Source organism: Erithacus rubecula (assembly GCF_903797595.1).
Source record: "Erithacus rubecula genome assembly, chromosome: 16".
NCBI classification, from domain to species: Eukaryota; Metazoa; Chordata; class Aves; order Passeriformes; family Muscicapidae; genus Erithacus; species Erithacus rubecula.
The window spans coordinates 5,995,162-6,018,777 of NC_136668.1; the positions used below are offsets into that span (position 1 = coordinate 5,995,162).

The following is a 23,616-nucleotide window of genomic DNA, read 5'->3' on the forward strand; positions in this document are numbered from 1 at the left end:
TTAGGTTTTTTTACAGGTTATATATTCTTTGCTGATGTTTTGGGGTTTTGTTTCCATTTTGTTTTGTTTCGTTTTTGGGCTTTTCTCCCTCCTTTTTTTCCCCTTCTCTATTCTAGACTTTTGAAATTTGCTACTTTGGTTTGAAGTTTTTGCTTTGACTGTCCTGTGTCCCTTGTTTGCCCATTGGTCCCCCTCCCATTGGGGGTTTTAGAGCAGCCCCACAACCACTGCTCTGCCCCAGCCTGGGCACTGCTCAGGGCTCACCCCTGCCCAAGGAGGGCAAACTCTGTTCTTCCCTATTTAATGAGAACCTTTACTCACTCACCCCACACAAGATCCCTCCTAATTAATTCCTTTGGCATCACAATTCTGCCCCTCCTGGCAGATTTCATGCTGAAGAACAAAGCAGTAGCAGCCCTACACCTCACACAGGCCAAAAGGAACTGAGCTCTTCTCTCTCTTGATGCCTTTTTGATCACATGGACTTAAAACCAGGGCATTTATAATTTAGGAAATCTGGAGTCTGGGGATGCTAAACAAAGCTCAGTGTTCTACTGTTCAAGGCTGTGAGTGAACCAGAAACACAAAGAAACCTCAAAGTCACAAGATCCCTAGAATGTCTTTATTTCTTGTTGTTTCTGGAAAAAGCATAACTTGTTGGACTATTTTTGGTTTATCTTTTTCAGTGCCATGGACACCCGCTAAGAGACAACAAGCCTGGTGGGTTCACAAGCCCCTGAGTCAAAATGGTGACACTGATTTATGAGGCAGCAAGCCCTGCAAAGAGCCAGACTGTCCCCTTGTGAATTTTCTCTTAAGCCATGGAAAAATATAATTATAAGGAATATATGTCAGAAGGAAGCTGTGGTCTGATGGTTCAATTACCACTTTTACTACAGCATGCTACCAGAGCACATCATCATATGTAAAAATTTCAGCAAGAGAGTCAAAGTCATGTGACAAGTCTTATTTATACATTCTAATTATGCAATTAATAACTTTGATGGAACTGTTTTAGCAATCACAGCAGATATTTGCCATTTGCACAGCAGGGGACCACACAGAGAAATCTGTAATGCTGTAGGAAGCAGAAAACACCTTTCCCCTCTCTAAGAAAATACAGAGATGTGTGTTTAGACCATCTCATGTGGTCTGTGCAGGAGATGGCTCCAGTAAAAACCACAGCAGCTTCACATCCCCTTCCAGCCAATGCCCACCTGAGCTCCGTGGGAAATGCCTGTGACCCTCCACAGCTCCCCTGTCAGGTACTGGTCTAAAAAACATAAATGTAGAAGAAGGCAAAACCTTCTACTTTTAAATGCTGCTTGAAGCTTGGTTTGAACATCAGATGGGAGAACACACTAAGTTCAGTAAGCAAAAAGCTGTTTATGAAAATCATCTGCTGACTTCAGTTATTTGATAGGCAAGCAACCACTTTGTGCCCAGTTGAAAATAAATGTTGACACATCAATGAAATTTTACCTGTGGGTTACACAAATATAACCTCCAGCACAGGAGATATAAAGCTCAAAGTAATCTGACCTCAGCAAAGGTCAGCAGGTAATAACCTCACACTGGAATGAGAAGAGCTGCAGCTGGAAGCCAAGACAGCAACAGGTAACTTTTAAAAGAAGAACCATAAAGAAACTTAAGTATTGTTTTAGTAAAGTGTTCATTAAAATCTACATCAGCCACACAAGACAAAGGTACAAGCAGCTGAAAATTCCTTTCTGAAAATTCCTTAAGCTCCAAGTATCTGCAAGATGCACTAAACCAAGCAGTGGTACCTGATGCAAATTTGCTTTAAAATATTTCTCTTAGTACAAAGGTCAGCAGCAGAATAACACAAAGCTGATGCTGGCAGCTGGATTCTCCAGAGGCTTTGCAAGTCACAGGTAGCATGGTGCAACCACTTGTGTGCTTGTGATCCTCAAATCTCCATGAGCTGTACTGATAGAAGCCATCAAAGTGTTATTTTAGGTACACTGCTGGATTGCACAGGGATATTAAGATAATTCTGTTTAGTGAAATGACATGAAATTATCTAAATAATTATACACTCTTCCATCGATTCTAAATTGGTAGATCCTAAAATTTCCAACCACTGAAACAATTTGGTTGACCAAAGGACACTCCAGGTAGCAATTTTCCTGCATCCTAATTTCATGTAGAGTCAAAATGAATAAGCAGCTGAGGAGACTGGAGGCAAGTGCCAGTTAATCACTAATTTAAGAAGAGCAAAATTACAAGCAACCACACCAAAGTCAAAAAAGCATGTTCATATGTGCACTGGCAGTAGAAATTGTCCTATTATAGATCAGTTATTTTGTGATGGGAAGTAATTACAGATGCTATGCAGTTTTAGATATCATAATTTTATTTTTTTAAGTGTGTTTCAAGTAGCACAAGAACAGATTAAAGGCACATAAGGATCTCAGATAAGAGACATACCAGCTTTCCAATAGTAAATAAAAACTAATGAGATCAAATCCAGGCAGATTCTAGATTCTGAGGAAAAAGCTTGCTAAAGGTATAAAAAGTACTATTATATGTTTTGATAGATTTCAAAAGCAAGAAAACTGCCAGAGAGTAGTAGCAGAGGGGAAAAAGATGATAAAGATGCAACAGATATGCTCCTGAGACTTAAGGCCATGGGAGAAATGTGGAAATAATTACACTGGAGTTCAGTAAGTTCCCACTCTGAAGCCTTCCCTTAAATCAGGTGGGAGCCAGAGGAAATGTCACAAATGAAAAGGCAGGGGAAGAGGCTTTACAACACTGATAAAAATCACAGAAAGATCACCTGCAAGAGGTGTCATTCAAAGAGCAGCCCTGACTCAGAATGACAAATATCTTGGCTTTTATTTTGTTTTTCACTACCTCAGGATAAGCTTCACATGTTGCTCTACCCAGCTGGTTTTAGCTCTTTAAAATGAGCACAACATTTCTGCATTAACAACTGCAGAGCTCGAGTGACTTCAGCAGGAAACAACCAGAAGGTGACACAGGCAAAGACAATATTCAGAAGCAATTCAAAGGAGAAAAGGAAACAAACTCCTGGAATCTTGGTATTTAATTGGGATTACATGAATCAGGATTAAGGCATACACTGACCTAATACAGTGAAAACCTGCTGGCATGGTGTCTATCGAATTTAGTCTTACCACAAAATAAAAAATGTATTTGAAGTAGCCAATAAGTCTATTACTCAAGGTGACCTTGCTGTTACAGTGTGGTTTAATTTCTGAAAAGCTTTTTGCAAAGTCCTTCACCAAAGACATGTGCAAAGACTAAGCAGTCACAGGATGAAAGGAAAGTGTCTCTTTAATAATATTAAAAAGTAAAGCACAGAAGCTGGGGATAAATGGGCACTGGTGCTGAGCAGCCTGGAATGAAGAAATAGATTAGACAACAAGGTTGGTGGGTGATTCAGATTTTTTTCAATGTTGTAAAAACAAGTTAATTTCTCAGGGCAGCAAGAAGCCTCTTCATACATAGGGACTATGGTAAAGTGGAAAATGCCTTTATCAAAGTTGAGAAGCTCAGTGTGACATGACTCCAAACCCAAGATAACCACAAGAGAGCTCAAGAAATATGGAATGCTCTCTGGAAAGGACAGAGCCAGCTGTGGACTTCCAGCTTGGGAAGGCTGGACAGTGGACACTGAGATTGCATGAAATATTAGGCAGAAAGGAAGAACTATTTTTTACTGCTTCTCAAGTGTGGAGAATTAGAATGCATCAAACCAAATCACCAGTGCATCTAAACAAGAATTATTTTTTGATACAGCACATGGAAGCATAAAACTTTTTGCTAGAAGACCCTGTGAAGATAAGATTAAAAAAATAAAATACTTGTTCTCAAAGCCAGGATACAAATATTTGTGGAGAAAAAAAGCTGCACAGATGGAAACCAAAACCCAAACCAAACTAAAACAATGAAACTTGCAGCTCCTGTTTGTGTGTGTGGAATGGCTCCAGCATCGTGTGTGTGGCTGCCAGCAGAGCCCCAGGAGCTGCAAACAGAGCTCGTCCTGACACACCAACACCCCTGGTCTGACCAGCTGGACAGTGCTCACTGCTCTGTTTGCTCAATAAAGCCTTACCCACACAAATCACCCCTGATTGCAGCATTTTAACAGGATCAATTCAGCAAAACAAAACAAAGTTCAAATCACTTGCTGATTACTGCACACTTTGAATGACAATTAAGGTTAATGTTTCAAAGTCAGCACTCTAAACGGATTTTCTAAGTCTGGATAAGTGTGTTTTGAATGGTTTGTTCTTTGAAAGAGCCAGTCTTGGAATGCCATAGTGGCTTTAGTGACAAATCAAAATACATGAAGATTTAACCAAGCTAACAACTTTTCTTCCTATATTTTGTATGTAACTCAAAGTAGGGACAAATCTCTATGATTCCTCTTACTTGCACATCACCTACACAGTGAATCTACAAGCAGAAAAAACATATAACTTCAAATGCATATTCTATTTTTTTTTCATGGTGGAATGAGTTATCCTAAATATTCTGGTGCTGAATAAAACATAGCTTCAAGGTTGAACTGTGAACCAAAGGAGACTCACTTCCAGCTGAAGGTCACAAGGGGCAGATGTTGTTACACCTGGGAAGCTCCCATAAATCTCATCATGTGGAAGAAAACGAAAATAAATTATTTTCCAATCAGTTTTTATTACAGCACCATTATGATCTCTTGGATCTGAGGTGCAAAGCTATCCATCGTCACTGTAGCTTAAAAATTGCAAATTACCCAGCAGGACTCCAAGCAGCTAAAGATAAAAAGAGAGATGAAGATGATATTCAGATGGCAAAGGATAATATATCACACGTGAAAAGCAAGGCAGACCAAAGGCACACGAGGAAGGCATTTGAGGGACTTCTGAGGGAACAAGACCAGCCCAGGTCAGTGTGACAGGAAGGGCTTTAGCATCTTGTGCTCACCAGGAAACACCACAAGAAATAATGGAAGGGGCAGATGTGGAGGAGCAAAAGTGAAAGCTCTGTAGGTGTTTACAGGGAGCTCAGCTCCTTCCCAGGGTAAGGGCAACGTGGGAGGGGGAACTTGCTTAAAAACTCCAAAACTGAGGGCAGCAAAGTCTTGTTTCCCAGGATGAGTGGGTGATGGATTGCAGCCTCTCTTGTGCAGCTGCAGACAAACAGCTCCTGCAGCACACACACCCAGGGATCCCCTCCTGCCACAGCAAACAACCTGTCACACCCGGCAGCAGCAGACTGACAGTGACCTTTGCAGCAGCATCCTGGGCTGGCACCAGAAAGCCAAACCACCTTCCTCAACCCAAGAAAAGTGAATGATGCAAAATAAACATGGAGATATCGATCCAAATCACTCTTTATTCATATCAATGTAAATAAAGGGCTGAATTTAAGAATCATACATACACATAATCAGGCTTAAGGATATCACAGACACTGCTTCCAAGTCCTGTTTGCTCTTTTTTTTGAACTTGGTAACACAGACAGTCTATAAATCCTGAACATGTACTACACTGCAGGCTCTTTTTAGAATTAGGTAGGTAGCCTCCAAAACAATTTAAAAAATATTTTTGGATATTTGTCTTTTTAATCTGTAGCTGAAGGATATTCTCACATACAGAATCAAAGCTGAACACAGCTTATTATACCTTCCTACAGCTTGCAGGACTCGAGGATAGAGGTCTCTTTGGTTTCATAATTAAAACCAAAAGACGAACTCTTTCTTTCTGGAGTCTCAAATCCCAGCTCCAATTTCAAACCATTTACCTTGATGTTTATTAAAATCTCAACATGTCCAAAGTATAGAATTACTCAACACTCAGCAGCTGCTTGACCTCTCTCATTTAATCTCCTCCCTAGGTGAATACCCAAATCGAATTAAATGTTTACTAAATACATGACTCAGGGTGGAAACCTATGCCAGGTCTGAGCCTTTTGCTACAAGGGATGTTGCTGGTGACCAGCAAAGAAGGAATTTGGTTTTCTTTACACCAACAGGCAGTTCTGTGGTAAGAAATATAAAGCTGCCAAATTTATGGCAGAACAAGCAGAAGGAAAAATACTTCTAAGAAGCTTAACAGATTCTTTTGGAATGTGTTTAACTGCCATATTTCCATGCTTTGTTATTTTGGCTTTGTATTAGCAGTCTGCAGTGCAGAAACACCTATAACTCCAATAGCAAACCTTCCAGAATGTACCAGCATCTGTATTTTGCCTGCTTCTATTACAGTGGCTCTGCCCAGGTCAAAGTCTTTGATACAGTTACTCATCCAATTAAATCTCAAGACTTCTACTACAGCTTCTCTGATTTTCTTTTAACCTTTGAAATGAAGAAATACCAGCTCTGTGAGCTTGTGATTCTTGAGTTTGTCAGCCAATTTGCTTCATTTAATCTAAATCTACACCCTTAAGCAGAAAAGTCAGAGGTGATCTCAGCCATGCTTCCTTCCCACACATGCAACCAACTCATGGAGACAAAACCAACACAAAGAGTAACTTTTCACTGATAAAGTTCCCATAACATGTTTGTTATAGAGCAAAATTTAAGACAAAAGAGTTTCCTTTTGGTTTAATTCACTTTTCTATTTACAGGATCACCTGCTATGTGCTGTGTTCAGGAAGGGTTGGGCTGTGGACATTATCATTTTTTATTTCTTTACTTTATCAATTGAAATATATTACTCCACTCACATTTTTTTCTCAGGGTGGTACTTGAAATCATTGAAGTGCAAACACTCACAGCTATCCTACCATACCCTGATTCATTCCTCATTTGCTATTAAAAAGGAACCACTAGCTACATCAAAAACAGGCAGAAAGTAATTGAATAGTACAGGAGACCAAAATTCTGGCCTACCTGCACCTCCCCTGGCAGGTCACAGTGATCCACATGCTGCCAGGTATCAAGTCCTTTATTCTCTGTAGGGGCCAACAGCTATCCTCAAATAAAAACCATGGTACTACCCAAATTTTACCCTCAAAACGAATTAAGTAACTCTTCTGTCCTTTGGTTTTTGAACATTTCCCACTCATGACTACAAAAGCTATACTCACAGATTTTAGCCAAGTTAACAGGCACAAGTTCTTTCCCCAAACCAAATTACAAGCTGAGTGGTACTCAAAGATAAATTTATTTATAATATTGACAATAGCCATGGGGAAAAAAAAAACCCACCAGAAAATATTAGAATATAATAAAATATATGAACTCTAACTAAATTAAGTTTGACTGAAAGAGAATCACTGATTTCAGAGATTGCATATGACAGCACCTCTCAGACAAATATTAAGCATCCATTTCTTTCACAGCACCCCAAAATTCTTTAAGAAAGAAAATTCCCATCTCCAGTCAGAGACCTGCTGAGCTCTTCTGTGTTCCTGCTGCAGCACATTATCTATTGATTAAATTTAAATTAACACAGCAATGCCATTTGCCTGACATTTAACTTACCAAGGAAGTTACATGCCATGTGAATTTTGAAATAAGATTAGGAAGATAATAAATCAAGCTAACAAAAAGTCCAGTAAAACATGGGCAAGAAAAAAAATCTTGAAATCATTATATGGAAGTGCAGATGTTAGAATGCTTATACTAGATGAGGAAAAGCTAAATACATTGACAATTCTAATAAACAAAATGGATTTAGTTCATAGCATTAGGAGTCATTTGGAAGCATCCATTATATCAGAGCATCTTTATAATGCCAACCTCAGCTCAATCCTAGCTCTGTTATCAAAACTATCCAAATTGAGTTAAAGGATTTCTCCACTTCAAAATGGGGGAAGAAAGGAGAATTTAAGTACTCTTTTTATAGCTATACTATTTATTGAACTTCTGTTTTTCTCATTGTCAAGTTCTGGGTGCATGAGCAAGAACAGGCACTGATGAAAAACCAACTGGCTTCCAGAATATTTTAATTTTTTTTTAATGGGGATTCTGGTACAGGGTGCTGCTCTGCCAGCCCTGGCGAGGCTTCTGTTCCTGCTGCCTCACTCTGTCCTGTGACCTTGCAAGTTAGAGAAAGCCCCACCCTTTCAGCCTCCCTGCATCTGGAAAACAAAATATTTAAATCTGAGGCAAAGCTAGTCATGAACTTGAAAGAAACCAGGACTACTTATGTAAATTTGAACAAACACATCTGTATTATTTAAATAACAACTTCAGACTTCAGACCACATTGATAAGTTTGTCAAAATGGTGCAAGAAATAATAAAGCACTGAACTTCAGCTGCTTTCATTTCAGAGGACGCAGTGATTTAATGCATGGGGAATAACCAGACTCAGAAACTGAGACACCAAACCCCTGTGTATCAACAAGTAATTTATCTTAGCACAAATCACTGTGTATTTGAAAGCAATAATCCACAGAAAGATTTCAGCAGTGTAAACTGGGCTGATGGTGAGGTCAGTCCTGCAGAGCAGTGATCACTAAGGAGGTGCCAGCACATCTGCTCCCCTCCCAGATTGTATCCAAGGAACAACTTCTGCAAAATCAGTTCCCTGCCCACCCTAGAACCCAGGAGCTCAAGGCAGGGCACAGCTGCAGGCACTGATGGCAGCCCTGAGCCCAGGCTCCTCACGGGACAAAGGGCAGCAGAGCAGCAGAGCCAGGTCCCCAGAGGCACCAGGTGGGACCCAGACTGCCCAGCAAACCTGTTCCAGACATTGGCTTAGAGCAGGAGAGACAGGGGCACTGTGGTGGAATGAGGGAGCCCAGACTTCACACCCACCCATCACCCCCAGCCACCAACAATCCTGACAGAGGCATTGGATCTGATCCCTGCACGTGGTTCCAAGCACAGCCAAACAACAACCTGTTCTCCACAGCAAAAACAAAATGACCACCAGGTCTCTCCCTCCCCTTCTGCATCCATGGCAAATGTAAGAACACAGTGCACCTCACAAGGCAACATTATCTAAGCTGTCTCTGCAAAAGACATCAGGCACCAAAGCTGAAATACATCTCCTTTTGAAGCAGTGACTAACTAGGCATATGCTAGATTATCCCACAATGCCTAAAACAGAGCAACAGACAGGGAGGCTTTAAACTTGCTAAATCCTCTGCTTTTTTCATCATAAATTATGCTCCAGGACACAGGCTGTTATAAATTGCCATTACCAGCAGCCACTTTTCAAGCTGTAACTTTTAAATCTAGCGGAGAACAGGCAAGAAGAAATCTCACATACTTCAAACTAAAGTATACATCCGAGATAAGCCCACAAACCATTGCAGATTTGTACAAGCCTTCTAGCAGTTCTCTGAAGTATGTTTAAGAATAACAAGGCTGAGACTGAAGTGTGAGCCAGAGGAAAAGCAAGCAACACCACTTCAAGTTTCCTTTTCAAGACAGCAGCAGACACAGTAGTAAAAGGCACCCTGTGAGCTAAGAGATAAGTCCAGGCTGGTCTGGAGCAGGAGGGCTATCTGAGGTCAGCAGCACTGAGGAGGCCCAGGGGAGCCCAAGTGACACTGGAATTTGCCTAACCAGGAAGACACACCTCCACCAAAGTCTGGCATAAACCCATCACTGCCAAGGAGCAGAACAGCCCCACGGGCCATGCCTGGCTCTGGCTGCAAGCACATCATCTGTTACTGGTGACTGCACTGAACAACACTGGGGATACATTTCCCAGGCTGAAGGAATAGCAGGAAAGCTTTACAAAGAAAACAGAGCTTTTAAGACCTGGGCTACTCGGGATATTTAACAGCCCTTCCATCTGGCCTCCCTTCACTTTGCATGCAGCTCTGTTCCCCCAGCACACGTGCAAGCCTGGCCACTGCTCCTCCAGCACCAGCTGGGCTCTGAGAAGCTGCTGCTGTGTCAGGCAGCCAGAGCTGAGCCTAAAACTCCACAGGGAATTAAGGTGAGGTGAACTTATCATTAAGGGATGAAAAACATTTTTTGTCACGGGAGCAGGTGACATAACACGGAGATAATGTGTACCTACATCACTCAAGTGAATTTCCACATGACATCCTTTCTACTTCTGTATTCCTATGGACTGGAGTGCTCTGGGGACAACCCCCTGCCCTTGAAAGTACCTATGGCATAGGAAATAATACTGCTATGTAAAAAACAGCACAGAAATGCTGTCCATCTAAACAGACCATAGACTGGTCCAAAACAACATCTTAAGTTGATTTTTTTTTCTCTTAGTCTGGCCACACACAGATCAGGAAAAGACAAAAGTAGAGCAAAGGAAGATAGAATAAAGTCTAAGTTAGAACAAAGTCAAAGATTAGAAGAGGGTATGAAGAACTACTATACACAAAGTGGTACAAAGATCAGAGAGTCACAAAGCTAACAACAAAATTTTTTAGAGAGAGTGGCATGGCACCAAAGTGTTAGCAATCATGAAATAATTACAAAGTAAATTACTTCAACAAATTGCCAAGTGTAAATTAAAAGCTATCAATTCATTAAATCTGTACACACTGTAAATAAGATGTTAGAAATTACTAGCTTTTAATTAAATTTATTCTGTAAATTTAATAAAATTCTACTCCAACAAAACCCCCACCTCTGCAAACAGGGCTGCTGGCTGGAATTCTGCAGCTCTGTTTAGCAGTGTATATCATAACAGTCCCAGCACCTTCGCCAAACCCAAGTCAAGCAGCTTGAAAGCAAATAGCACCATTTTCAACTGCAGGAAACCCAGGAAGAGCTAAAAATCACATGCCTCTGTTAGACCACCCAGTGTTATACAATGCCCTGGTTTGGGGAAATGCTTGTAAAAAATCCCATCAGTATTAACACAGAGAAGGCAGCAAACAAGTCCTCATGAATTCATTTTGATGGCAACAGATCAGAACTGATTTTCCCAGGTTTGCATCAAGGAAGGGCCATTCCAGCAGCCCATGGCTGGCGAGGGCCATGGGCACACACCCAGGCTCACACCCTCCCATTGCTCCAACTGTGCTTCTATACAGGATGAATGTTTTGTAAAGCTTTAACAACCACAGAATGACTTGCTGCCTCTAAAAAAAACTAAAGTCACCCAAACTGGATCCTCTAAAGTTCCCTAAAACGGGAAGTATTGTTTTAAGGATTTTTCCATCTGTGTATCCTCCATAGCTGAGCACAGGGAAAAGATCAGAAATTAAGTGCTGACCCAGGATGTGAACTGAGGTGCACAGGTAATGAACTGTAGTGAGGATACTGCTGGGAGTCACGAAAGCAGCTCTTTCTCAGGCTGCTCATGGACAAGAAATTATAACAAAGATTAAACACCTGCTGGAGACATGATGTTTTGCAGAAAGCATGTTTTCAAAGAGGTGTTGCCTTCTTGGACCAACGAGCCTTTTCTATTTTGCATTGCACAAACTACCCTGTATAAGTGTAGTGTTCCTTTAAATAAAGCTCTCTTTTGCTTCTCCATTACATGAAGAACTATGTTGCATTATCTTTTCTGCCACTCCTATAGCCAAAATGCAGCAATGAATCATGATCAAAGACACAGCCTAATCTCTTGTCCTGCACATCTCCAGCTGTGGGAATCCTGGAGATGGTCCTGGGGACTGCTCCCACCATGTCAGGGCAGCGCCACAGACGAAGGATGGGGCAGGACATGAGCACTGGGTGCAGAGCCTGAGCAGGCAAAGGGAGGGCAATAACCTGTTCACAAACATGGTTTTGTAGCAGCTCTGGTGTTTGGAGCTTGTAAAATACAGCAGGAGTTCAATGGTACTTGATATCCACATCTGGATATATCATTATTTCTCTGGCAGATTACAAATACATTTTCCAATCAACACATCAAGAATAGGACTGAACTTTATGCTCAAATGCTCCATATATTCCAAAATCCATTGAAAACACGGTGGTTAAAATAAAACACCCAAATATTTAGGTTGTTGCATAAGTTCAAACACATACAGTGGATTAAACAGGGAATTCAGAGGCAGTTGCAGATTCCTAGAGGCATATCTTCGTACATCAAAGCTCAATTGCTTGCTATTTACTCATTTCAACTGCTGTGCTCTGTAGTGTTGGCTTCACAGTCCATTTTGGAGCTGTTTGCTTTTTAACAGTTCTAATGAACCAGGTTGATTCATCCAGAGTAGAAAAGAACCCACAGTCAGACTGCTCCAAGACCTGCTGGGTACAGACAGCCACTCCATAGCAAGTCTTGGTAGTGGATGACTGAAATCCTCAGTTTCATGTGAATTCACATGAAATTGATGGTTTTCATTTTCCTAAAGATTCTAGGAGTGGCTGCTTTTTTACAAGGAAAAGCTGAAAACTGAACTGCATCATGAAAAGCTAAAAGGAATGAGACATAAAGGAAAAACACATTTTATTTTCAATGCTTGACAAGCCAATTTTATGTCAGTTTGATGAAATGGTAATTTTTCATTTTTATAATGAGAGCTTGTACACGAAGTGCTAGGAGATTCTGCAGCTGTTTTTCCTATTATTCTCGAGATTCAAAATTCAGCTCCCTGGCATTGGAATCCAAAGGCATTTTGGTTGTGAGCTCCCTGCTCCATGCACTGTGGCCACAGGCATTCCAGAGGTGCTGCCCTGTGGCTCAGCACTGGCTCTGGGAACACTGAGCACCAGGAGCAGCTTCAGAGCCCTCCATGGTCTGACAGGGAAAATCCTGCAACACACCAGGTTGGCAAGAAAACTTTCCAAGCAAGTGTAGCACACAAAGAACTAATCAAGGCATGAAGGATTTAATTTCAAGAGGTGCCCTGCAGTAGCCTGGTTGCTGAGAAGCTTTGCTGACAGCCAGGGATTCAGAGAGGGGCTTGTTTGTTTTGCACGAGCCCAAATCACAATTTTGTTCTAAACATCTGGAGCTCCACGTTAAGGCTGCTTTCCAGGCACACTTGGAGAAGCAGCACAGAAAACTTCCTGCACAACAGGCTCCCAGTGCAGCACGAGCAAGAACACGCTGGGATTGCTCCTGGAAGGATTTTGGGTCTGAGGTGTGAACTCCTGGAAAGCTGCTGGGTGCTGAAGAGTCAGATCTGCCTGATCCCTGCTCCCCTGGCCCCTCCTTTGCTTTCATGTTTTGTCACATCTAAGTGCAGGGAATTTCTCTCCCTGCCCTGGCAGCTGCCCCACCCCTCACACAGCCATCCCATCCCATCCCATCCCATCCCATCCCATCCCATCCCATCCCATCCCATCCCATCCCATCCCATCCCATCCCATCCCATCCCATCCCATCCCATCCCATCCCATCCCATCCCATCCCATCCCATCCCATCCCATCCCCATCCCCTTTCCCAATTCCCATCCCAATTTCCATCCACACAGGCACAAGGCCCAGCTCCTTCTCCAGCTGCTGCAGGGAATGGGCAGAATGGGAATGCCAGCAGCCCTTGTTTTCTCACAAGTGTTCAGAGCACAGTGGCACAATTCTGACTAAAACAACCCTCTAAGTTGAACACTTTTCCAAACTGCGTTCTAATATCAATATTATTATAAAAGCAAAAAGTAAAAAGGTAAATATTCAGCATTTGTTTAAATGGCTATCCACATAAAAAGAAAAATTTCCATTATTGTCAGTAGGAATAAAATCCTTAGAGGAGAAAATTTCTAATGATTTCCAAAAATTAAATATGCTTTAAAGTCTGAAAGTTGTTTGTTTATTTTAATGGGCAAGAGGCTTTATAAATTTTAATTTATTACCTTTAATGAAAGCTACTAAATGAAAAAAATTGTCTTCTCATAATAACAAATAGTAATACTGATGCTGAAAAGTATTCATACTTCTAATGTGAAAAAACATATTTTTGAAAATTGTGTGGCACAAGCAGGCCCAAGGGCCACCTGCAAAAATGGAGAACAGACTTTCCCAGCAGTTCCCAGGACCAAACATTGGATTTGGGAGTTTAGTTGCTTCTTAATCCCAGTTATTTTAATTTTTATTCATAAATACAATAGGCAACCATGGGGAAAAAAAAAAATCTTACACAAATGGCAGCATCCATTCCTGACCCAGACAGGTTAGAACACTGAAACATGGGAGAGTGAGGGAAGATCTCTCTTCACCATTGCCAAGGCTTTCCATAAGAGATTGAGGAGAAAAAATGAAATGCAGACATTTTTTACTATGCATTTAAGACCTCCTGGTCTTTCCAAGTTAAGTGGAGTTTAATATTTTCTCTGGACTGCCAAGTAACTCGTGTGAGAAAACCACATGCACTTCGACATAACAAGCAGCCTCTGCTCGAGATCTCTGCTCCAAGAAAGAATTACACACCTCACCCACGGGCAGGGTGGTCTGTCACATTAATGCTGAAGCCTTTTTGGCAGGGCAGAGAGCATGGACGAGTGCCTGGCGCACAGATAAAAATAAGTAAAAATAAAAAGAATTCTGTAGCACTTCCAGCACTTCATAGCCCAAGGCTAAAAACATTAAAAAGCTCCTCCCTAAAAAAAAAAAAAAAAACAACCACCCTCATCTTTTCTGTCTGCAAATCCTCCTCTCGCCCTATTGAGTATCTCAAAAATGAAATGTTTTTACAAAGCTACATAAACCTGAACCCAAGATATCATTTGTGGCAACAAACTCCTGCATCCTGCCCTGCACCAGCTCTGCTGCTGGCCCACTGCTCTGCCAGCCCCATGGTCAGGCTGAATTCAGCTTCAGAAATCTACTTCTTCCCCTGAAATAAATGGATATTACATAATACTCTACTTTGCTTCAAAAAACAAACAGAGTTTTATTCTTAAAGATAAAATTAACACAAAATCTATCAATCCTAAGTGATAACATGATTGAGGATACAGGGGCTTGGATCCAGCTGGAGCCTACAATGTCAGGCTGCCTCAGAGAGAAATTGCTGTTTACAGACTCTCCAGGATAAGTTGTGCAATTTGGATTTAAGGGTGTTTCAACCAAAGTGTGGTTGTTTGTGTGTCTGTATCCCACCACAGAAACCAGGTAAATTCATCCCAGCAGCTCATGTGTGGATTCCCCACGTGGCACAAGAGCAAGAGTGTGCTGTAAAACAGGCTGGCTGTCTGTAAAACACTGATTCCAGCTCCTGTCCCCACACTGCTCAGGGAAGGGCAGACATGGACAAAGAGACAAAGCTGGAAAACAGGTTATTGCATAAGAGAAAAAATATCCTGGCCTGGCTTAGCAACCAGGGTTACATGAATTCAACAGCAGAGGGTTTAAGATCAGAACACCTATCCTGAATTCTGTGGAATGAGTAAAGGAAAATTACAAGGGCAAAGAGGAGGAGAAAAAATTTCAAAGCCCACAGAAGGAGGGAGCACATTCTAACACCATTGCAGCTACACCAACCCAGCCAAACTTTCCTTTTCTCTGTCATCTCATGGTGCTCAACCTCTTGCAATTTAACCTTGCTCTGAACACTCAGATTTCCAGCCTCCTGCCATGGGTTTAGAGGGATGCAATAATCTGCAGTATCACCTGAATGATGAGAAAATTCCACACAGAAAACTAGATCCTTTTACACTTTTACTTCCAGGCAACCAAATCAGAAACTTTGAGCATCTTCCTGTCATTTACATCTCTCCACTCAGACTCAGCACTTACTTCTGGCATTCTTCAGGCCAGGGAATATAAAATTACATATTCTAATGCATCATTCACAAGTGCTGTTTGGAGGAAGAAGCAGCAGGCAATTGCTTTCTGGGATATAAAACAGTTATGCTTTTGCAATAACCAATGGCTGCTCACTGGCTCTTTTACAAGTAATGGAAATACACATAACATTTTAATTAATCACGTTCTTCTTACAGCTAAGGAGAAAACACATCCTACCCTACTCACACAAACTTCTAGAATTTCCTGAAATATCCTCCAGTATCACGGTAGTTAACTTTTTTTAGCCTTGTCACCTTACTGATCAAATAAAAAAGTTGTACTTTCCATTTCAAATGTTCCATCACAATTATTCAATTCTTATATAAATCCTCATTTATATATGTATATATGCAATTAAAATTGTTCTTATATACTATTATTATTATATTCATATAGTCTTCTACAATTATAATAGAACTAGGAGAAAGGGAATTAAAACTTTTATCGTTTTGTCTCACAAGTGTTTTAAGAATCTCATGGAAATCTCCACAGTTTTTAAAATCCTAATGAGCACTGAAATTTCCTCAAATACTCCAGGAAATAAGCAGTCCAAGCAAATATTCCACACTGCTTCATCAGAAAAAAAGACTTCCCAGTAAGAATTTCTCCCTTCTTATATTTTTCCTACTCAGTCTGTTCAAACCCCAATACCAAGAAATGATCAGAAGAGAAATCTATATAAGCTTGGTAATAATTTTATCAAGATTTCCAATGGGAGCACTTCTGTGCCATGCAAATATTCTAATCCATACACAGACAGAGCTTGTTGCTCAGCTAAGTTCTTGGATATTCTACATTTAACTTTTTCTGGCAGGGAGCCTCTGCCATGGCCACAAGCTATGAAAATAAGCAGAGCTCCAAAGCCAACAAGCAGGTGTGTGTTTCAGCTGCTGTAAACACACCCAGCTCACAGCTGCTTTCCTGCTGATTGTACTTGGGGCATCTCTTGCCAGTGATCAGCATCCTCCAAGGGACTCAGACATTTCAGCTGCTTCTCCCCACACCCCTGGGACTCAACACTTTGGCCACTCACTCCAAATGCCAGCGTTAATATTTAATTTTGCTGTTCTTCTATTTCTGCACAGGAGCTCTATAAAAATGCCTGACCACACAGACCTGCTCAGAGAAAAGAGGATTCATGGCACAGAATTCCTTCTGCTGTCTATTTTTACCAATATTGGTGCACTGAAGATCAGTTCACTATTACAAGAGTATCAATGCATTCTGGCTTTCCCCAAGTGTATGAGTACAGGGGGATGGAGCATCACTAACCCAAACACAGGGTACAGCAGCAGAGATTCTGCACTCACTTAATTCTCACCATATTTCACAGCATCTAATTTTAGAAAAGAAAACAGATACAACCCTTCTCTTAGTGTGTGAACACTGGTTTTAAAATCCATTCCTTCCTTTTTGGTGCTTCTAAGAAAAACCTTTTCAGATTTAGTTTATGTAATTTCTAAAAATAGGGCAATTGTAACTTTCTGCAATAGAAACAATAATAAAATTATTCAGCAGAGAGATGAATTATTTGCTATGCCTAGAATTCCTCCATAGAGACAAAGAATATTATGTTCCTGGTTCACCAGAGAAAATAACAATAAAATATCCTGAAATCATCTGAAATTATTTATGGGAATGGTTTGCTGAAGCTCCTGTGAAGACAGCAGACATGAAGATGAAATAAATCAGAAGCAAGGAAGCCTCCCTTTTAAAATACGGTTTATGAAATAACAACAACAGCTTGTATCCAAATTCCAGGCTGGGGACAGAAGCAGGAATAAAATCGAGTTGTTTAAAGCTGGCCTCTGGCAGTGGCATCGAGGGTTCAGTGTGCTGAGAACCCTCAATACTCATTTATGTCAACAGGCATTAGCAGCTCTTAGGACAGGATTTAGAGCTTTCACTCCTGGCCTCTGCCAACCAAACATCAAGTGCAGGGTGTTACAGCCTGAGTGTCTGGGGCACCTTCAGAAATAACACACTCAGCTCTGAACTGCAGCACCAGAGAGCTTGGCCCTTTGAAAAAAAATTAAACCAAATTAAAAACAAAAAAACAAACAAACAAAAAAAAACCCAAACAAACAAAAATACCCAAAACAAATAAACCAAACAACAAACAAACAAAAACTAAAAAACAAAAGCAAAACCCCAAAGTCCTCTGATGCAGAAATTTGGGCTGTGTGCTGTCCTGCCCCAGCTTTGGCAGTGCTGAGTTAAAGCAAGTAGGTGAAAAATCTCCACAACACAAGGTCCAACTGAAAAGATTTCCCTAGTGAGGAGGAAAAAGAAAAGCTAAAAAGAACTGGGTGGGCTTTCCCAGTTTAAAATGCAGTTGTTTCCAAGATTCTGATGATCCAAGTGCTGGTCAGAACTCCAAACTCTTTCTAAGTTATGTGTCCAGGACCTTTGTGAGACCTTGCCTAGGTCTCCACTACCAAATTTCTTGGCATTGCAGAGATCAAAGTGCTTTATAACATCTGCTCCTGCTCTCTTTGTTCTCCAATGATTTAAAGATGGCAGTCTCAACTGATCTCAAAAATTCTGTGCAGTTCAGGGAAATTCTACAGTCTATGAAAGTAATAAAAACCCCTAAAATTTAAAATCTTGTCTGAAGAGTCTGCAATATTGAAAAAAAATAAAATAAATTAGGAAAAAAATAAACCTATCAACCTTTGGCTGAAGATCCAAGGGAAGCAGTAGTTTTTAATTATGCAAGGGAAAACAAATCTCTTTTTTATGGCAAGTAGAACTTGAGTCAACAAAAAAGTGTGAAATCAAATGTCAGAAAAGCAAAAGAGAATGCAGTGCCATGACTTCACTCCTCCTCATTTCATAAAGAAAACATAAATGCAGAGCATTTAATTTCTCAACAGAGATATGTTCTTTTTATTCAAACAGGATTTTCTCTTTTAAGCAGGAATTAAAGATACAATAGGTTATAACTCAATCCTTGGTTATGCTTTGTTTTCTTGAAGCATCATGGGATATTTGGCATAAGCAGGTTTTTCTTGGTTATTTCCCCAAATTCAGGTTCCTTTACTTATGCACACTTTTTGTCATTCAAAGTAAATTCAGTTTATTACTGAATAATACTATTTTTACTACCACTTGAAGCACAGTTAAAGAATACTCAGAAAGAGCTAAAATTGCAGCTCTGAATTGTTAAAGGGCCTGTTCACACAAGCCTGGAGAGGGCCAGAGGCCCTCTGGACATCTTAGCCCAAACAATCTTGTCACTGTTTATTTTTCTGTCTCTGAAACCATACTGAGAGGGTGACAAAGCAAAGTTATACCCACTGCAACATGAAATGCAACATGAAAACATGAAAACATGAAACACACCATGAAACACAACATGAAACACAGCATGAAATACAACATGAAACAAACCATGAAACACAACATGAAACACAACATGAAACAACATGAAACACACCATGAAACACACCATGAAACACAACATTAAATACACCATGAAACACAACGTGAAACACAACGTGAAACACAACGTGAAACACAACATGAAACACAACATGAAACACAGCATGAAATACACCATGAAACACAACATGAAACAACATGAAATACACCATGAAATACATGAAACACAACATGAAATACACCATGAAACAACATGAAACACACCATGAAACAACATGAAACACACCATGAAACACAACATGAAACACACCATGAAACACACCATGAAACACAACATGAAACACAGCATGAAATACACCATGAAACACAACATGAAGCACAACATGAAATACACCATGAAATACATGAAACACAACATGAAATACACCATGAAACACAACATGAAACACACCATGAAACAACATGAAACACACCATGAAACACACCATGAAACACACCATGAAACACAACATGAAACACACCATGAAACACAACAAACACAACATGAAACACATCATGAAATACACCATGAAATACACCATGAAACACAACATGAAGCACAACATGAAACAACACAACATGAAGCACAACATGAAACAACACAACATGAAGCACATGAGCTGTTTCTGTAATGCCCAGAACATCCAAGCAGGATTTTCTGTCTGCACTGCTCACACCCAAACCCCCATGGTGTCAAGAACAGCATCCTCCCAAAAATGTCATCAGTCACAGACACCAGAGAAGTTCAGGATCTTCAGGGTCATCCACCCAAGAGCTTTCAGCATCTCCTCTGAGCAGACACTCTTTAACAAGTTGTCTCTTCTGTGTTTATCAGGTGAAGGGACACCGTGGGTCCTGCAGGCAGCTCCCCTTTGCCTCCCAGATCCCCAGCACCACCTTTCAGCAGACCCAGAAGCACAGCAGCAGGTCTGGGTGTGGCTGCACCCACAGGCAGGCAGAGGGGGTCTCCGAGGAAGCTGAAGCCCCTCCTGGATGAGCCCTTGGCACACGGCAGGAGAGGGACAGGGCTGTGCCAGGAGCCAGCACAGTCCCACCTTCTGCATCCCCACAGCTGCCTGCAAAAATATCTTCTGTCACTTCCATCCTCTGGCACTTATTACTGTTATTGTGGTGTATAAAATCAATTAAATCTCCTGTAAGATCCTAGCAAAAGACTGGAAGTATTTAGCAGAGCAGGCTGATGCTCCACAATTGCGCTGCATTATCTGTGGATGCTTTTCTCTGAAAATAAATCTTTAACCACACTTACAGTGAAAATGTTCAACAGCAAATTGGTGTCTCAGCTAAATCATTACAAACACACAATTTTGTGATCAGAAGTCAGATGGTTCTCAAGAGTTAAATTACTTTATTATTCCACTCTATAGAGCAAAAGATGGGAGACAGCAAAGGAGCAGTGGAACAGTCGGTTAATCTGAGTAAAGCCTCAATGAGGAGCTGGAAAATCCATACCCCCACAAATGTGTACAAAGCAAACAAGAAATAGATTACAGTGGTTCTCTGACAGCATTTCTATCAGACACAGATGCCCAGGAGGAAAAGCAAAGCCCCATCTGCCTCAGTAATGTGTCTCCTCGAGTGGCCAGGAGCACTTGCCTCGGGTATTGTCCTGCAAGGAAGAAAAATATGGAACTTTCCTGTCTCTGTGCTAAAGGTTAAATATAAACTACTGTGATTAACAGCCCCTGGCAAAGAGAACAGAATGAGAAAGCAAACATTTAGAAGGTAATAAATAGACATAAAGACCTAGAAATATTTGAACAGCATATGACCTATTACATCACCTATCAAAGACAGGCAACTGAATACCCAAAGAGAACAGCAAGGTCAACTTAGACACATTTCAGGTGATGAAAACCCAAAGCAATGCTTTGGTTGTAAGCACAGTCCAAATACACTATTCTAGGGACAATATTAAAAATAATCTCCAGATTTACCAGCCATGGTTTGTGAAATGCTGGAAATTATAGATAAAGCTGATAAGGGGCACCACACAATATTTTGAAGATGACAATACTATTCCCAGCTGCTTTTTGTTTTTGCAAAGCAAGCTAAAACCTTCAGCAGAAATGATTGCACAATTTCCCAAAGGTTGTTAGAGGGAACTAGCTTGCCCATTTGATAAATACATTCTTCTGCAATTGTCTTGGCCTGGAGCAGCTGGACCAGCTGTGCAGCCAAAAGCCCTGAGCTGCTCCAGCAGTGCCAGCACTATCTGAGAACCCAGCACTTCATCAGCCACTAGCAGTGCACACATCCTGCCCCCTCAGCCCAGCCAGACTTATCCTCACTGGAATCCAGAGCATAAAACCAGAGAATCATCACCCCAGCACCATCTTTTCTCTTTAAGCTTAGCTGAACCTCTGCAGGATCTCATCATACCTGTGTTCTCACATCTGCTGGGAGTTGGTCTGAGGAATGTTCTAGGGTTGTTTGCCCTGGGCAGCTTTTAGCCAAAGGCTGATGAAATGTATTTGATTTCTCCTGTGGCTGGTGTTCAGCTACCAGGACCTGGTCCCTCTGCTCACCCTCCCAGGGCCTGGGCACACAGGTGACAGTGACAAAAATGGAACACACTCAGGTCCTCTTATTCCAGTGGTGGGCACTGTGACAGGTCACCTCTCCCTGAGTTTGAAACTCTGCCAGATTCAATAGAAGTGTGCAGAACCCAATGCTTGGCTCTGAGAGAGTTTCTGCATTTTTGGCAGAAATAGTCCAACCTGCCTTTCTGCGTATGTGACAGAGTTTCCTAACTAGGCCACTCATTTTAATATGTTTTCACATAACTAACACTAACCAGAATTTATGTAAAGCTCAGCTCTTCTGAATGCATGTAACATCAAAAAATGTGTCAGGTATCTCAACAACAATCTGTTAGGAATAGCAAAATCTATATATAGTTTAATATCTCCTGAGCTCAGATGCATATTAGCAGCCTGTTTTAGCTGTAACTACCACAGGATTTATCATACTGTCATCAAAGTTTGCCCACTCTTTACATATTTGGAATTGTGTCTGTTATCTGATCCGATATTTAGGGAACACTGGATTTTATACACAGTGTTTTTTCATCACACTAAACAATTAATGCAAGCTGCTGTGGTATTCCCTATCTCAAAGCTAAAAACTCTAGAGAGCAAAACGTTACTCTCAGAAATGAATATTAACTTGGACTGTTTTCACAGGACAACACTGAATAAATCTTGGAGCTGATTTACAGAGACAGCCCTACCACACAGCTCCTACAAAAACAAGCAAAACATAAGCCTGGTTTGGTCCATGCTGTTTATATTAATTTCCAGTTTGCATCACAAAAATAGATGATCTGTAATCATGGTCTGTCAGCTTGGTTCAACAAAATGAGTATTTCTTTAAGCTTGTGTATAACTCCACCATCTCTGTATATTGGTTTAATAAAACAGTAGTTAATCTAAATAAGAATGTTAGCCTTCTGTCTCAAAATAATACACCCAAGTTTCAGTAATGCTTAATTTTAGTATCTATATGGATGATGAATGACTGTAACACAGGTTTCAAAATAAATCAAACTGCAAGAAAAGAAAACTACTTTGTCTGATGCTGCTCACACTGCCACAGTCTGTGTTTGTGTAGACAGACACTTTCTGTCCATGCAAGCCTCCTTTGCCTGGCACTGTCATTTCTTGCACACTGAGACAGGAGATGGAAGTTTGGTGCAGAGCATGACTGGGACTGAGCTCCAGGGGTTTCTTCACCTGTGGTCCAGCTGGAAGAACACCTCCCCTACTCCCTCTGCCAGGGAAGAGGTCTCTAAGGGATGCACAGAGCTTTACAGAAAAGTGTTGGATTAAAAACCTCAAAAACCCCAGAAAACTTATGATCTCAATAGGTTACCTCTTATTAAGGGATAAAAAGTGAAAAGTGTGATGGCTCTACCCAAGTTCAAGAATTATTTTACAGAAAAATGCATTAAAAGGGATTCAGACTTTTACCTGTTTGTTCTGTTTTGATATTTAATTCATAGTTGAAAGAGCTGTTTCTCTGAACTTTAGGAAAGTGTAAAAATCTGTTTTCATACAGATGAAAACTAATACCTACATTTTTGCTCTCTCACTAAAATCCTCTGAAACAAGCACCACAGTCCCATCCATCATGCAAAACTCAGCAGTAACACAGCAAAGCACAAGGAAGCTGTTCCCTTTTATGCCAACATTTACCCTACCAGACCATAACCAACTTTTTCCAGCTGGTACCAGCTAACCCTCTCACACCCCATCCCAGGTGGCAGTGAGGATTACTCAGGATGGACCTATTGAATTATTGCAAGAAGCACAGGAGAAACAAGCCCCAGTTAAGTTCTCCCCCAGGAACCAGCCCATCCTGTCTCCAGAACTGCATTTCCCTAAGCACTCCCCTCTGGTGGACTCACTCCAGCATTCCTGCCTCGTCCTGCTGACCCCAGCCCTGCACAGGTGTGTCCCCCTGCTCAGCAGAGGGCCAGGCCCCCTCCCCAGCCCAGGGGTGATGCTCCAGCTGTGGCCGCCTTGTCCCAAGGGCACATTGCTGGTTTTTGTTCATCTCATGCCCCAGGACCCTTCTCTGCC

The 23,616-nt window shown here is 41.1% G+C and overlaps 1 protein-coding gene and 2 long non-coding RNA genes across 6 annotated transcripts in view; 1 reads left to right on the plus strand and 2 right to left on the minus strand.

The window, feature by feature from the left end:
• SLIT3 (slit guidance ligand 3) overlaps positions 1-23,616 on the minus strand; it is a 463,958-nt gene that overhangs the window by 319,499 nt on the left and 120,843 nt on the right. The gene's annotated exons all lie outside the window — the stretch shown is intronic.
• Positions 7,925-22,940, minus strand: LOC306808924. The gene is made up of 3 exons (XR_013776125.1): positions 21,416-22,940; positions 9,962-10,055; positions 7,925-8,061 (listed from the first exon to the last, which is right to left on the minus strand). It is a non-coding gene; the product is annotated as an uncharacterized lncRNA (long non-coding RNA).
• Positions 19,617-20,290, plus strand: LOC306808922. The gene is made up of 2 exons (XR_013776122.1): positions 19,617-19,755; positions 19,848-20,290. It is a non-coding gene; the product is annotated as an uncharacterized lncRNA (long non-coding RNA).